Genomic DNA, 15,032 nt, shown 5'->3' with positions numbered 1-15,032 from the left:
GTAATAGAGATGCATTTATAAATCAGTCTCATGAAGCATTAGGAGATAGCAGCTGTAAGGGGGAAAAAGAGGGACTAGTGTACAGAAAATTCAAATTGCCATATGGATTTTGCATGTTATATGGTGTCTATTTTCTCAACACAGCCCTCCCATATTACTTTTGCAAAAAAGAAGAAGAAGAAGAAGAAGAAGAAGAAGAAGAAGAAGAAGAAGAAGAAGAAGAAGAAGAACAACAACAACAACAACAACAACAACAACAACAACAACAGCAACAACAATCCTGAACTTAGAGAACATATTTTTTGGACTACAGCTCCCAGAATTCACAAGTCACCGTGGTCATAATAGAATGTGGGAGGTATAGTCCAAGAAAATAACTTTTTCAAGGCCCATTTCAAACTTCGCCACATCAATAAAGTGTGCTCCGGTGAATCAAGCACCTTCATTCCAGAACCTGCTTCTTAATATGAAGACAAGCCTGTGTTGTTCTTTTATGATGTTTATCTGTCCCCATGCACAATCTTTTTCTTTTTCTTTTTTACCTGACATGAATGTCTTCAGGAGGAACAAGATGCTGAAAATATGGCAGCTGGTACAGATAAAGACTGATTAAGTGCCCAGCGCTATATACTGCAATCAAAACACAACCTGTGTTGGAGGCAACTGGACTGATTGGACGATGACAAGCCCACCAGGAACAGATGCCCAGAAAGATGAAGAAATATACTGCAGACATTGCAGAAGGTAGAATTATACCTATGAATAAGAAAATGAAATTTTAAAGTTCAAACTTTAGGTTTATATGCTTATCTTTACTTAGAAATAAGACCCACTTTATTCATTTAGCAGAACTGGAGAGTAACACTTCATTCTGCAAGTGATCGGGCAGTTTAGATTACAGTGGTCAGCACCCGGCAGCTAGCATGGTCAATAGCACTGGCAGCTGGTGCCCAGGGTCAAATATCCAATGGGAAAAAAACACTGTTACTAGTTAGAGGCTGCCAACATAGGTGTTTAGTATGCTTTTTGGTATATTGCCAGGACAGGGTGGTTCATTCCTAAATACTGTAATTAGACGTTATCTTTGCTGGAGTGAACCAGCCCACACCAAAGCGGTCCTACCAGCTCCCTTAGAGCCCCTATAAGGGGCTTCTACTTTTTTTGTTGCATAGAGGATCACTCTCTTTTAGTCCGTTTCCAGCATGTGTGATTACTGGAAACAAACCAAATTGAGCCCTCTTTTAATTTGCCCGAAAAAATGTTATATACCATCTTCTAGGAGCAGAAAGAACAAGGAAAATGTCATGCGGTCTCCAAGATCACAAAAATGTAGGAATGGGTGATATCTGTTGTTGGACCACTTTAAAAAATCAAACAAATTGCAAGTTCTTGTGGGGTAAATTTCACTTCTTCAAGCTAAGCAGCACCACTTCCTGGATATTACAAAAAAAATTATAGACAAGAGTCCAAAAATGGATGGTACGTGTCTGTGAGAGGTAATCTCAGTCCTCTTGAGACTTTGGTTTCAAGACTCCTTGCAGCATAGTTTGGAATTTTTACATCCCTCTTAGGACCAAAGGATCTAAGGGCAGAAATCCTTTCAAGTTGGCTTTCACATGAGCCACACATATAATAATTGAAAAAAACAAAACAAAACAGTGAAAACATTTTAAAACTAGGTGGTAAAAACTGAAGCATATTCTTGTACATGTTTACCAATCTGTTATGTTCTATCTGATTTATAGTGACCTTATAAATTAATGACCTCCAAAAGGTATTGCGATTAGTAGCCTTTGCCTAGACCCGGAAAACTAAAGCTGAAGCTTCCTTTACTGAATCAACCCATCTCATGCTGAGTCTTTCTCTTTTCTTACTCCCTTCACCTTTTTTTAGCACCATTATCTTGGTGATGTTTATCCCTAAGCACCTGTAATGCTAAGTGATGACTTTTACATGTGAATGGCCAGAAGGTCAAGCCTTGTGTACAGAATTTGACACAGAAATTAACTCAGGATCAAATCTCACATTGAGGCAAACGCATATTTTCTTCTCTTATAGTGATATCCCTCCAGGCAAGGAAATCTTTTAGTACCATGTGTACCATGTGCTTGAGACAGCAGGCATGCAGACAAAGCCATGTTAGATGACTAAGTACAGTGGTGCCTCGCTTAACGGCGATAATCCATTCCAGGAAAATCGCTGTTAAGCGAAAACATCGTAAAGCGAAAATAAAAAGCCCATTGAAACGCACTGAAAACCTTTCAATGCGTTCCAATGGGCTTAAAACTCACCGTCCAGCGAAGATACTCCATACGGCGGCCATTTTCACTGCCTGTATAGCGAGAAATCTGTTCCTAAACGCAGCGGGGAGCCATTTTATTTACCTGGTGGCCATTTTGAAACTGCCGATCAGCTGTTTAAAAAACATCGTTTTGCGAAGAATCGGTTCCCGAAGCAGGGAACCGATCATCGCAAAGCGAAATCCCCCCATTTAGACCATCGTCTTGCAATCGCAAAAAGATCATCGTAAAGCGGATTTGTTGTAATGCAGGGGAATCGTAAAGTGAGGCACGACTGTACAAAACAAAAGCAAGCTATTGTTGTTATAGGTTTTTCAGGCTGTTTGGCCGTGTTCTTGAGGTTTTTCCTTCCTAACCTTTTGCCAGTTTCTGTGGCTGGCATCTTCAGAGGACAGGAGCTAAAACGCTGTCTGTGTTCAGATGCAGTATGTGGGATAGTTGAGTATTTCTATCTGTCGGATCAGGTTTATGTTCTTTTCAGGAGATTGGGTGATTACTGTGATCAGGGTGTTTTTTGTTATGGGTGTATTGTTGTGATAAATGGGGAGATGATCTGTCACTGTGATTGATGGGTGTCATTAGCTAGTCTTTTGTGTGAAGTGATTACAGTGCCTTGTGGCTGGGCAGAGTTCATTGACCTTTTTGTAGGCTGTATTTTTTAGCGCTGGGAGCCAGGCTTTGTTTATTTTTAGATTTTCTTCTTTTTTGTTGAAGCTGTGCTGGTGTTTGTGGATTTCAATGGCTTCCCTGTGTAGTGTAACATAATGATTGTCCAGTACTTTGGTGTTTTGAAACAGGATTTCATGTCTACCTTGTTTCAGGGCATGTTCAGCTACTGCCAATTTCTCTGGTTGTTTTAGTCTGCTGTATCTTTCATGTTCTTTGATTCTGGTCTGGATGCAAGCTAATTTTCCAAATGTGGATTGAGACAAGCTCATATAAGAATACATGAACAATTGTTTCCTCTCAATGGGGCATGTTATGACAATGTGGTGTAATAAATAGAGTAACATATTAGGACTCTGGAGAACAGGGTTCAAATCCTCACATGGTAACTCATTGGAGGAGTGGAACTGGTAAAACCACTTCTAGAATATCTCACTTACTTTGAAAGCCATGTTAATCAGTTCCGACTTGACAGCACAGAACACACACACGGACTATGCGGACTACCGCAATGAACAGTTGTCACTTCAAATTTACCATTATACCCTTCATCACAAGCCCCCCTCTCCAAATCAAGCATATACAGTACACATGAATCTACCATTCAAAGCCCTTTTACCTGCTAAGGCTAACAGAAGCATTGCTACCACTTTGCCAGCAGTTCCAAGTAGACCTTCACAGATTATCTTCAAGCCAATTAGGAATAAAGTGAGCTTTGTAAGGAAGCCCAGCTGGCTGCTTCCAAGATTGTTCTGTTCAAACAAACAATCCATTTCATCATCCTCTGTATCTTCTGCATCTGCTTCAGATTCCTGTGAATATGGAATCCATTAAACAGGCATCAACCCTCCAAATTGAGAGCAAAACCAATTTAGCAGCATTTTGTTATGCTTCCACCTTGGTTATTAAGAGAAAATGCTGTTTCCCCAAACAGAATATTAACAACAAAGACACTTTTGGGGGAAAAATGTTATGGAACATTTGATTATCGTAATGACTAGTGTCCTAAATGCAAACTGTTAGGGCATGTGGACATGCCTGCTTGTAAAAATTCTTTCTAGCCCTCCTATCATATTTTTAGCAAAAAGCAAAAGCAAAATATGTTGGCTTATGGATATATCTAGAGTGAAGCCTGGCTTGGAAGAAACAGAAACTAGTTGCATGGAAGTGCCTTCTTGATCTTTTTTCATGGCAAATTTTGTGCACGCAGATCAATCAAGCATGGAGTTGTTGTTGTTTTAAATGCTAAACACATATGTCTATTTTTAAAAGCTTTCATATACTACACTTCAGCCCCAGTTAATTTGATTGCAAAATAGGAACAGAATCACGGTGCCTGCATGTACATAGGCTGCACAAAGTTTAAGGACACAGGCCTGTATGGGGTTGGTGGGCGGACGTAACGGGTGCTCTGCCTCGTAGCGTTGAGCTTTGGGGCCTCCCGCAACTTTTGCAGTTTGAGTTTTAATTTGTTTACAAAATGGGTGGTTTCACAAACAATGACAGCCTCCATGTAGCAAACACAACATAGGGAAACTATTTTCCATCTGTCCTTTCTTAAACATCTAGTGTGGACACATTTATATGTCAGGTCTAAAAATAACATGCCTAGTGCAGCATCGAAGCCAATCTCAGGAGTAGAGATAGAAACGAACCTCGGTTCAGAGGTTTGTGCTAGTTCGTTCCCTTCTCCCATCCCATCCGGCTGGCTCCTCCACTTACCAGCTGGCACACACTGCTCTTCTCCTGCGCTTTGGGCAATCATCCAGTCACAGATGGAGCTTGTGCTTTCTTCCTCCACCTCGTTCCACTCAAAGGCAGCCCTACAGGAATCCCTGCCCTGCCTCCTCATCTGAGTGGGGTGCCAGCGGCGGGAGGGGGGAGAGAAACACATTAGCACCTGTGGTGCCATGCTGACGAACCAGCACGAACCTCCAAACCGAGGTTCGTGCCCATCTCTACTCAGGAGCTCACTATCATGGCCAAAGCAGCTTAGTTCCCGAATAATCAGAATGCAGAACCCCACCACAGGCGAGACAGGATTGTGTGACTATAGGAGAAGTCAGACATCTGAGTCTGGTATTCCTGGAGGTATCTCAAAATGGGGTGAAACAATTCAACAGATCGGCCTTTATTTATAGCTAAAGAATAGTGAGAGCTATAAATTCTGACAAGAATGATTCCCGAAAGGTGAAAGGTTAGACGATGGCCAGAATAGCTTTCTTCTATGCTTGCTAAAGTTTCAACTAGGTGTGTCAAAACAAGAGGTGTTTACTTTTAAGAGTTCTCAAGGATCAGAACGTGACACTTGAAAAATCACAAAAGCTGTGCCTTCAGTCCTTAAAAGGTTCCATCTAGGTATGTGGCTGATGCACCTAACAATGGCAACACTAGCGATGCCTAGAATATATTAAAGTTCTGTATATTTTTTAAAAAATATTATAACCCCATCATCTAAGATAGCAAGTCTTGAAGCTGTAAATCAAACTTTCTATTACTCTAGCCATTCCACCAGTTGTTAATCTGTGAAACAACTTTTCTCTAACAGATGGAAGAATTGTGTAAAAAAAGATCCTAATCGGTGTTTTGCTGCCCACATTATGCATGACATGAGCCTAATAGATTATCAGTATGAATGGCGATCACTCCCTTTGTGATCTCCATACACCGCAAAGGCAAATCTACAGATGCCTGTAATAAAGATGAGAAAGTAAATACAAATGTACCATTTTGAAATACATCTCATTCTGTAGCTCCTGCTAGGTTTTGTTCCATGTCATAAGGCGGGAAAAGAAAACTCACACCCTTCTCTTTTCCAATCCCCATATAAGAAACTGAGCAATAGCTAAATCTCTACCGTCTCCTCTTCTTCCTGTTCCTCCTCTTCTCCACTCTTCCCATCATCAAAGGACAATAGATCAGGGTTTCTGGGGCAAAGCTGGGCTTTCTGGTCACTGAATTTCATCATCTTTCTGCAAAGCCGAGTGATTGCGATGCCAGTAAGAAACACTGCAACATCAGGAGCCAAAAGACGTATGATGTTTGCAGCATCCAGGTTGCTAAACCTGCAGGACAGAAGACAGGGCTCGTTAATGTTGTGTAGAATTAAGGGTTTTAAAGACAAATTGGGCCAAATCTAATGATTCTTCACTACTTGCAAGGCATTAGCTGCAGGTTTAGGTACAATTACAGTGGTGCCTCGCAAGACGAGTGCTTCGTTTTACGACGAAGTTTTTGCGATCGCAAAAGCGATTGCAAAACGATGTTTCCTATGGGGTTTTTTCACTTTGCGATGATCGGTTCCCTGCTTCGCTAACCGATTATCGCAAAACGAAGATTTTCGCACAGCTGATTGGCAGTTTCAAAATGGCCGCCGGGTAAACAAAATGGCCACCGGCTGTTTTCTGGGATGGATTCCTCACTGCACGGGCAGCGAAAATGGCTGTGCTATGGAGGATCTTCACTGGCCGATGAGTTTCAAACCCACAGGAATGCATTAATTGGGTTTTTTTAAATCGCTTTACGATGTTTTCGTTCTACAGCGATTTTGCTGGGATGAATTAACATCGTAATGCGAGGCACCACTGTATAATCATCATAATCTTAGAATGACAGAGTTGGAAGAGACCCTATGGATCATCAAGTCTTGGCCCTGTCAAGGAAGCACAGCAGGGAAACAGCCACTCAACCTCTGACTCCACAGCCAAATACTGAGACTTACATCTTGTCTAGCAGATTTCAGCAACACACACTGCTGCTTTTAAAAGTAGGGACGGGATCTTTGGGGGTTTTTGGATTGCAATTGTCAGAATTCCAGTAGGTACAACTTTGGGAGATACGGCCAAAAACAGAAGCTTACAGAACAGTTTTCATTACTAGTACTGGCCTTTCAGGAAGAAGCTCCTGGTGGTGGCTGAGCGTGGTAAGGTTTCATGGGAGTTTTTTTTTTTAAGGGTGCTGCTTATATACTGCCCCACAGTGCTTAAAGCACTCTCTGGGTGGTTTACAATTTAATTATAAATTTTACACCCCCCTCCCACCTCCAGCAAGCTGGGTACTCAATTTACTGACCTCAAAAGGATAGAAGGCTGAGTCAGCTACCTGGGATTTAACCCCAGAGCACAGTTTGGACTACAATACTGCAGTTTAACCACTGCACCAAGAATCGCAAGGATTCGTGAGAAGAAATGCATGTGCTTATTATAATATCACATGCTTTTCTTCATCTCTGTTTCTTGCATTTAGCTACATTTTGTTTTATGGTTGTTCTTAGGAAAATAAAGATAAGCCTACATAATAGGTCTTATGGCTGGGGCCGATTACTCTGAGGAAATCTGAGCACTGGAGGGAGAATGTGTTAAATGCAGCAAATACACATTTCCCTGAATGACTCGTTTGACTTGGAGTTTTGTAACTTGAGAAACAGAGTGTCATGTGTGATGAAAGAAATCTTTTTCTTTTAATTTAAAAATTACAAATTCCATTTCTAAATTATGAAATCACCCCATAGTCTGCCTAAGGATTTTCCCCAAAGCACCACCCCCGTTTTATACTTTTGTTTAAATATGGCCTGGAAAACTGCTGACTACTTAGTCACTTCTTCTTAGTTGTAATAAAATGGTTTTAGTCCTGCCAGACCTACCAGCTGCTCTGGTACCCACTATCTCTGATTATTATAATAATACATTTGGCTTCTGACCAACTAATGTCTACTGTGAAAGCATGCCATACATGAAAATCTGTCTGTAGAGTTATTGCTTTCATAGCATGTCATACATTGTCAGGAGGGAGACAAGAGTTGGTCAGAAGCAAAATGGATTATTATAATAATCACGCATGACATTGTGTTTACAGGATGGGATTGTGATGTGAGTGTGGAAGGAACTTTGTGCTAAAGGCCAAACCGTGTACATATGTATACTATCTATGTAATTGTTTTCAAGTAACACAGCTGGGTAAATCTCAGCATCCAAGGACTGCAAGCTAGCACTGGTATTTGTTATTCAACCCTAAATCTCAGACTGTTGTGCATAACAGCAAGCACCTACAATAACTTCACAACTTGTGGCAATTTGCCATTGAGATTTACACTGATCATATTATGTCAGCAAGCATAACTTAATAGGATTCTGGCCATTGTAACAGAAATCTTACCTTAGAAAACCAAAATGGCAGAGTACTTCTTCCCATAAAAAATCTGTTGGAGGAAAAAAAAACGCAAGTTATATTCCATTCCCAAAGTCTCGAATGAACATTTGCACTGTCTGGTTTGTTTCTTTTTCTCTCTCTTGCATTTCTACGATAGCCTGTTCTGGTCTTCCACCCTGCCTTTCCCCTCACCAGGAATCAGAATGTTTGAAATCAACAACTCCACGAAAGGCGTATGGGCCAAAAATTTCAAAAGAAATTAATCTATGTGGTCCACTCAAACCATTTCAATTTAATTGTGTGTAACTATTAAAAGCAACCCCTTCACGGATTGCTGCCTTGTCGTGGTGAAGGGGCTTGAGTAATTCAGAGAAGCTATGGGCTATGCCATGCAGGGACACCCAAGACGGACAGGTCATATGGAGAGTTCTGACTAAACGTGATCCACCTGGAGCAGGAACTGGCAAGCCACTCCAGTATCTTTGCCAAGAAAACTCCATGGACAGAAACAAAAGGCTAAAAGATACAACGCTGGAAGATGAGCCCCTCAGGTCAGAAGGTGTCCAACATGTTACTGAGGAATCCCCTGTCTTGTAACTGTGCATTTGGGTCCTTTTTTAAAGGAGAAAAGCAAGATAAAACTATTTTAAATAAATAAATTTGGGGGGCCCACCCCTTCCAGGGGAACTTTGCACTTATCCCTGTTAAGCCAGTGGTCCCCAACCTTGGGCCTCCAGATGTTCTTGGACTACAACTCCCAGAACCCTTCACCATCACCTCTGCTGGCCAGGATTTCTGGGAGTTGAAGTCCAAGAACATCTGGAGGTCCAAGGTTGGGGACCACTGTGTTAAGCAATCCTGGGATGTATAGTCTTACGGCCTCTCAGGCTGTATAGAGAGTGTCCCTAAAAGAACTACCCATCTCATGATGTCTTGAGACTCCTGTGAACGCTTGCCACTACCAGGCAGTAATCAGAGTTGTTCCTTTCTTCTTGAAAGGCTAACATAATAGTCTCACATGGAGGTAAGAGAAATTGCTCTGTTTTGGGGCCTCGTCATCCAGGATTCTTCCTGGAGGAATTCCTGGTGAATTCTGGGAGTCACAGTCCAAAAGAAAAGGTCAGTCATCTCTCTCAAAGGTTGGCAGAGGATAATCCTGCATTTTGAAGATATGAAGGGGTGTCCAGTCCAAACCTATGACCATGCACAGTTAACAGCTGGAGAACACAGGTAGGAACACAGATCACCAGAGGACCGCCTTGCCCACCAGAATATGACGTGTTGCATTCTGTTTAATTGGAAAGAATTTTTGTGTGTGTGTTTGCATCTGCATATACACATTAGCACATCCAATTTCATGCAAATCCCTATCCTTGTTTATCCTCCTAGTTTTGGATGCTGACTATCTTCCTTCACAGTAATGTGCAAATCACCACCTTCTTCACTAGTAAGAACACTTTTTGCCACTGCAATAAATTGTTGCAATTGGATTTGGAAGTGATCTTACCATTAGGGGAAATGTAGTGGAAAATAATTTGAAAAGCCCCTTGTACCGCAAGGAAGGTGAAGCTAGTGCAGCAGACGGCTCTAAGCAGCTGCCTGGTGGACCCTGAAAAACAGAAATATAGATCTCATTTTCATAGACATTGGCTTGCTCCTCTTTCCTGACTGAGACAAAAGACAGAGGAGCAATACAATCTGGAAAATTTTACCTCTGCAATTAAGTAGTATGTACCAGACAAAGCACCCCTGCTTTTCCTGATGGTATTCATAACTCCCAGTGTGATATATAGGGGATAGAATGATGAACTAAGAATCAGGAGAACTGTGTCCAGATTCCCATTCAAATCAATATTTGGCATTTCCAAAATAATGGATTACAGTTGTGGTTTTCGAACAAAGTTCAAGGGAATTTTGTAGCTCCTCATAAATTTATCAGTGAGTTCTCTATCACAAGAGCAATAACAGTAAAACATCCAGGAAATACAGTTTCCCATCAACACCAATTTTCTCCTATAATGCATTAGGATGTTTGGGAATGCCTTTTCCGTTTATGCAAGAGCCACACTGAAGCCTCAACAGGCGTAGTCAATTCCCCACATCATCCTCTGAACATGTATCCTAGAATACTGGCCCAGAATTATTTGCAATGTGCTAAGATAGGAAATGTGGGAAGGTTCAGTCAGCATACAAGAATGGGTTTCATGCAGAATGGGTTTCCTTAAAGCCTTTAAAATTCTGGATTAAAGCTATGAAGATCCACATAAAAAATAATTCAACTGAATAAATAAATTTCAGACTTAATATTCTAGGAGCATAACTCCTTAATCTTCTATGCACCAGGTTTTGGAGCACTCTGGTCATGGGATTCTAAGAGTTGAAGACTGAGTAATGTCTTCAAGATTTGGTCTTACAGACCTCAGTGTAGCCTGTTCTGCTTCATCACTTAAATGGATACTAGTTACCATAACTCCTACGCTGGGAAATACTGATTATCTAAGATTTACAAATACTACTTACCTTTTATTGTGATTGCATTAGGTTTGGGGCACAGTGGCAGAAGCAGTAGAAAGGCAAGGTAGACCACAGACAGCCCATTGTATCTGAAACCTATAGCTGTGGGACCAGTCAAAACAGAGTTATGAAATGTTCCCATAAAAACATATCAACTACTACAAGAACAGGAAGCTGTCTTGTATCAGGTCAGACTATTTGTCTGTCTAGCTCAAGCAGTGGCTCTCTACAATTAGCTTTGCCAGGATATCCAGAATCCATTCTTGAAATTTCAGGACCAAAACCTAAGACCAATGGATGGACACTTTTGATGTCAAGAATGGCTCCTTGTAATGTCATAGAGGTTGGGTAGACTTAGGTTGAGGGGGAGGCATTTTTTGTCTCCAGACACTGCTGCCAGGTGTTGTGCAACAAGAAGGCTCATGAGTCATGACTCTAATGCTCAACAACTTGCCTTGCTCTAAATAGCACAATAGGCCTAATATTGGCATTCCCAAAATTCAAGAATGAGAGAAGACTATGGCGAGCGATGCACTTGGCTGCATTATGTCATTTCATACAGCACATGGACAGACACCTTCACAATGAATCAAGGACCCCTTGTGCCATTTGAAAATTAATAAAGTCCCAAGTTTTAGAAGCCACTTTGTACTGTACAATAACATCAAGCCATCTCCTCCTGCAGCATTGCTTAGTTAAGACTTGTCTCTCAGTCTAGAGACCCAAATAAACATAGGAGATTCCTGAGGCTTCAAACGGTGCCTTGAGACCTAGCAACCCTACTAAGATCTCCAGTCTTCCACACTGCCCAGCCAGGAACATCCTGGCATATTTGTTAATAAGCTCAGTGGTTTAGGTATCTGGCTGTGGAACCCGCGGTTGGGAGTTCAATTCTCCACTGTGCCTCCTTGATAGGGGCTGGACTCAATGATCCATAAGGTCTCTTCCAGCTCTGCGTTTCTAAGATGATAATGATGATGATGATGATGATGAGAATGAGGAGGAGGAGGAGGAGGAGGAGCAGCAGCAGCAGCAGCAGCAGCATGCTGTCCCTATCATTAGGCATAGTAAGGCAACTATCACATGCAGAGAAATGTACATTTACCACTGTACATAAACGGTGAGGAAGTGGAGAGAGTTGGTAGTTTTAAATTTCTGGGTACTTACATCTCAGAAGACCTCTCATGGACTATAAATGCCAACATGCTAATGAAGAAGGCACAGAAGAGGCTGTATTTCCTGAGAATGCTTGGTAAGTTAAATTTATCACAGCATTTACTTCTGTCCTACTATCGTAGCACCATTGAGAGTGTCCTAACCTATGGCATTCTGGCATGGTTTGGGAGTAGCTCTGTAGCAGACAAAAAAGCTCTACAGAGAACCATTAAAATTGCCCAGAATATCATCGGGCTCCAGCTACCAACTCTGGATGACATCTTCACATCCCGCTGTCTAAGGAAATCACATAGCATCCTGAGAGACTCTTCCCATCCTGCTTATAACTTTTTTGAACTGTTACCATCTGGCAGAAGATATAGAACAATTAAGACTCGGACCACACGTTTTCTCAATAGTTTTTATCCCAGAGCTATAATTGCAATTAATAATGAGCTTAAAGACCACCAGTAGTGAATAATTAGTTGGACTGTGTTACTTGGCCTGCGGTGTAGATGTTTGCATTTTTAGTGGGGGACTTTTAGTGGGTGGGGAGTGTTTGGGGAATTTTATGTGTGTGCATGTGTCTGGTCTCTGGTGTCTGTGAATGTCGTTGTATGTGTATATACTTACAATGACAATAAATTATTATTATTATTATTATTATTATTATTATTATTATTATTATTATTATTATTATTATTATTATTATTATTATTATTATTATTATTATTAAGGAGATTTTGGTAATGAAAATGCAGCAAATTGTTATTTATTATTATTAAATTTTTGCTGCTATAAAAGAGGTGCTAATGCCACAGATGCCAAAACAATTTGGTTGCCTTGTATTTCCATTTGGGTGTGGAGGAGCTGCGTAATTTTCCTAAATATGGAGACTCTGGCTGTCTGGGAATTTTTAGCCTGATCATCCTCCAATCAATAAGGACAGAAGGTGGCAACCACCTGGTGGAAATTTACCCTATCCACATATAACAACTGTATTTTGAGGATTTCCACAACAGCCCAAGAAGACACTGGGGTGAAGCAGTTTCCTCTGAGTTTAGTTCATCCACGGAATTATTTTTAAAGCAATCTTTTGTTCTAGATTAATGGTTCCCAACCTTGAGTAACTGGACTGCAACTCTCAGAAACCCTGGTCAGCACAGCTGGTGAAGTCTTCTGCGAATTGTAGTTCAAGAACACCTAGGTTACCCAAGGTTGGGAACCACTGTTCTAGATGTTGCAGTCCAAGAAGACCTTGGTTACTCGTTTTACTACCTTATTACCATTTGTAGTAAATTGTGCCCTCTGTTGTGCATCACAGTTGAGAACTAGTGAACATTGCAGTCTTGACACACAGATTACAAACTGGTAGGTCCCCAGTATCAAAGCTTGCATTTACCATTATTTTATTAGGTGGCAAGCAAATATTTCTCAGCCTCATTTGCCTGTTCAATGTTACTTATGCCGTTATGAGCCAGTCAGGCAAATACAGTGTTGTTACTAATAATGCCTTTACAATATTTTCATATTTGACAAGCATAATGTCAACAAAGACCAGAAGAGCCTTTACATTAGTGAGGCTTAATGTTTTACCCTCTAAGCTCATGGAGGGAAGATTTCAACACATACCTATCTCAGATTACCTGTGTCTGTGTAATTATGGCCAAGTGGAAACTGTAGGTCACATCTTACTGTACTGTCTTTTCTATAGAGATCTACGCACCAACCTTCTGAGCCCAATCATTCTCAAATATCTAAGGAGATCTGATGAATTTTACATCAAGCTACTTCTTTCCGATCAAGACTCTCTTATTACACGCTCTGCAGCAAAATTTTGTGCAGCAGCAGCAGCAATGGCACAGCACTCCCTTATAGTCTCCTGAGTTAACAGGTTGACTGGTTTTAGCATGAGGATGGTTTATTGTCGAGCATAGAGAAATGTTGTGGTCCCAACTGAAGGGAGGAAATACTTACAGATCTTTACAAATATGTAGGAAGGACTCCCTATAACCCAAAGGAGTCCTGTCCAAACCAGTTTGCCCTAGATGATGCAATGGTTCAAAGGACAGCTATAAAAATGTTGTATTTGATTCTTCCCATATTTTACAACCAGTACACAATTAATTATTTGCTGTACACTTTTAAAATTACATTTTGTATATTTTAACCATATCATATGTTTTATGAACTGGCTGTACACTTTTTAAATTGCATTTTGTATATTTAATCACATAATATGTTTTATGAACGGATCGTACATTTTTAAACGGCATTTCGTGTATTTTAGCCACATGTTTTATGAACTGGTTGTATATTTTTAAACTGCGTTTTGTATATTTTAGCCATAAATTTGTTTTATGAGCTGGTCACCTGACCGTAATAAATAAGTTCAATTCAATACTTTTGCTGTTGGAGGATCCCTCCTTCTGGTTTGTTGATAGAAAATGGTAGCAGTGACTAAATATTCTCTCTCTGTCTCTGTCTGTCTGCTTCCCTTTTTTAGAGTACAACTTTCAGAACTCCCCCACCAACAGGGCCAAAAAATCATTACACCCTGTGCCAGAATAGATGTATTCCTGGAGTAGTTTTGCTGGTAGTAAGTGTGCTGCAACAGGACATCCTGGGGACAGCTTTGGACTCACAAAGTCCCAAGCCCCTTGTTCCTCTGAGTGCCCCATGGGCCCTCTGATGTATTTGTTTCGGAGCAAGTAAGGCCAGTTTCCTTCCAATGAAGGGGGGGAAGAATAACGTGACCCTCAGCGTCTCACCTGGTGGCTGCAAACTAACAAGGCTCGAGATTATTCCGCCCTGATTGTACTCCTGTATCCATTGCTATGGCATTATGAGTACACACACATAGGATAGCACAGTACAGTGTTTATAAAACTGTGCATTGGTTTTCTGCACAGTCCAAAACCCAACAACTCCTGCATAGACTTGAACCACAGTAAAAGCTGGTTTCTGAGTAATCAATTTTTTTTCTGGCAAGGAGGGGCTCTGCCTTTTATCAGTTGAACTCGTGTCTGTGACTTTACATTAAATAAACATATTAAGGGATTCTTAATTGATAAGCAAAGGGCAAACAAAAAGTAATGTGAGAAGTAAACAGTTTGATAGTTTCTATAGACACATGGTACATATAAACAACTTTTCAACATTTCTCTTCCAGTATCGATCTATGACAGTAAAACAGGGATGATGATTACAGAAGCGTTTCATGGGATAGGGACCAAACACTATTCCCAT

This window comes from Pogona vitticeps, chromosome 4, assembly GCF_051106095.1.
Source record: "Pogona vitticeps strain Pit_001003342236 chromosome 4, PviZW2.1, whole genome shotgun sequence".
Lineage (NCBI taxonomy): Eukaryota > Metazoa > Chordata > Lepidosauria > Squamata > Agamidae > Pogona > Pogona vitticeps.
This window is presented reverse-complemented; position numbering follows the sequence as displayed.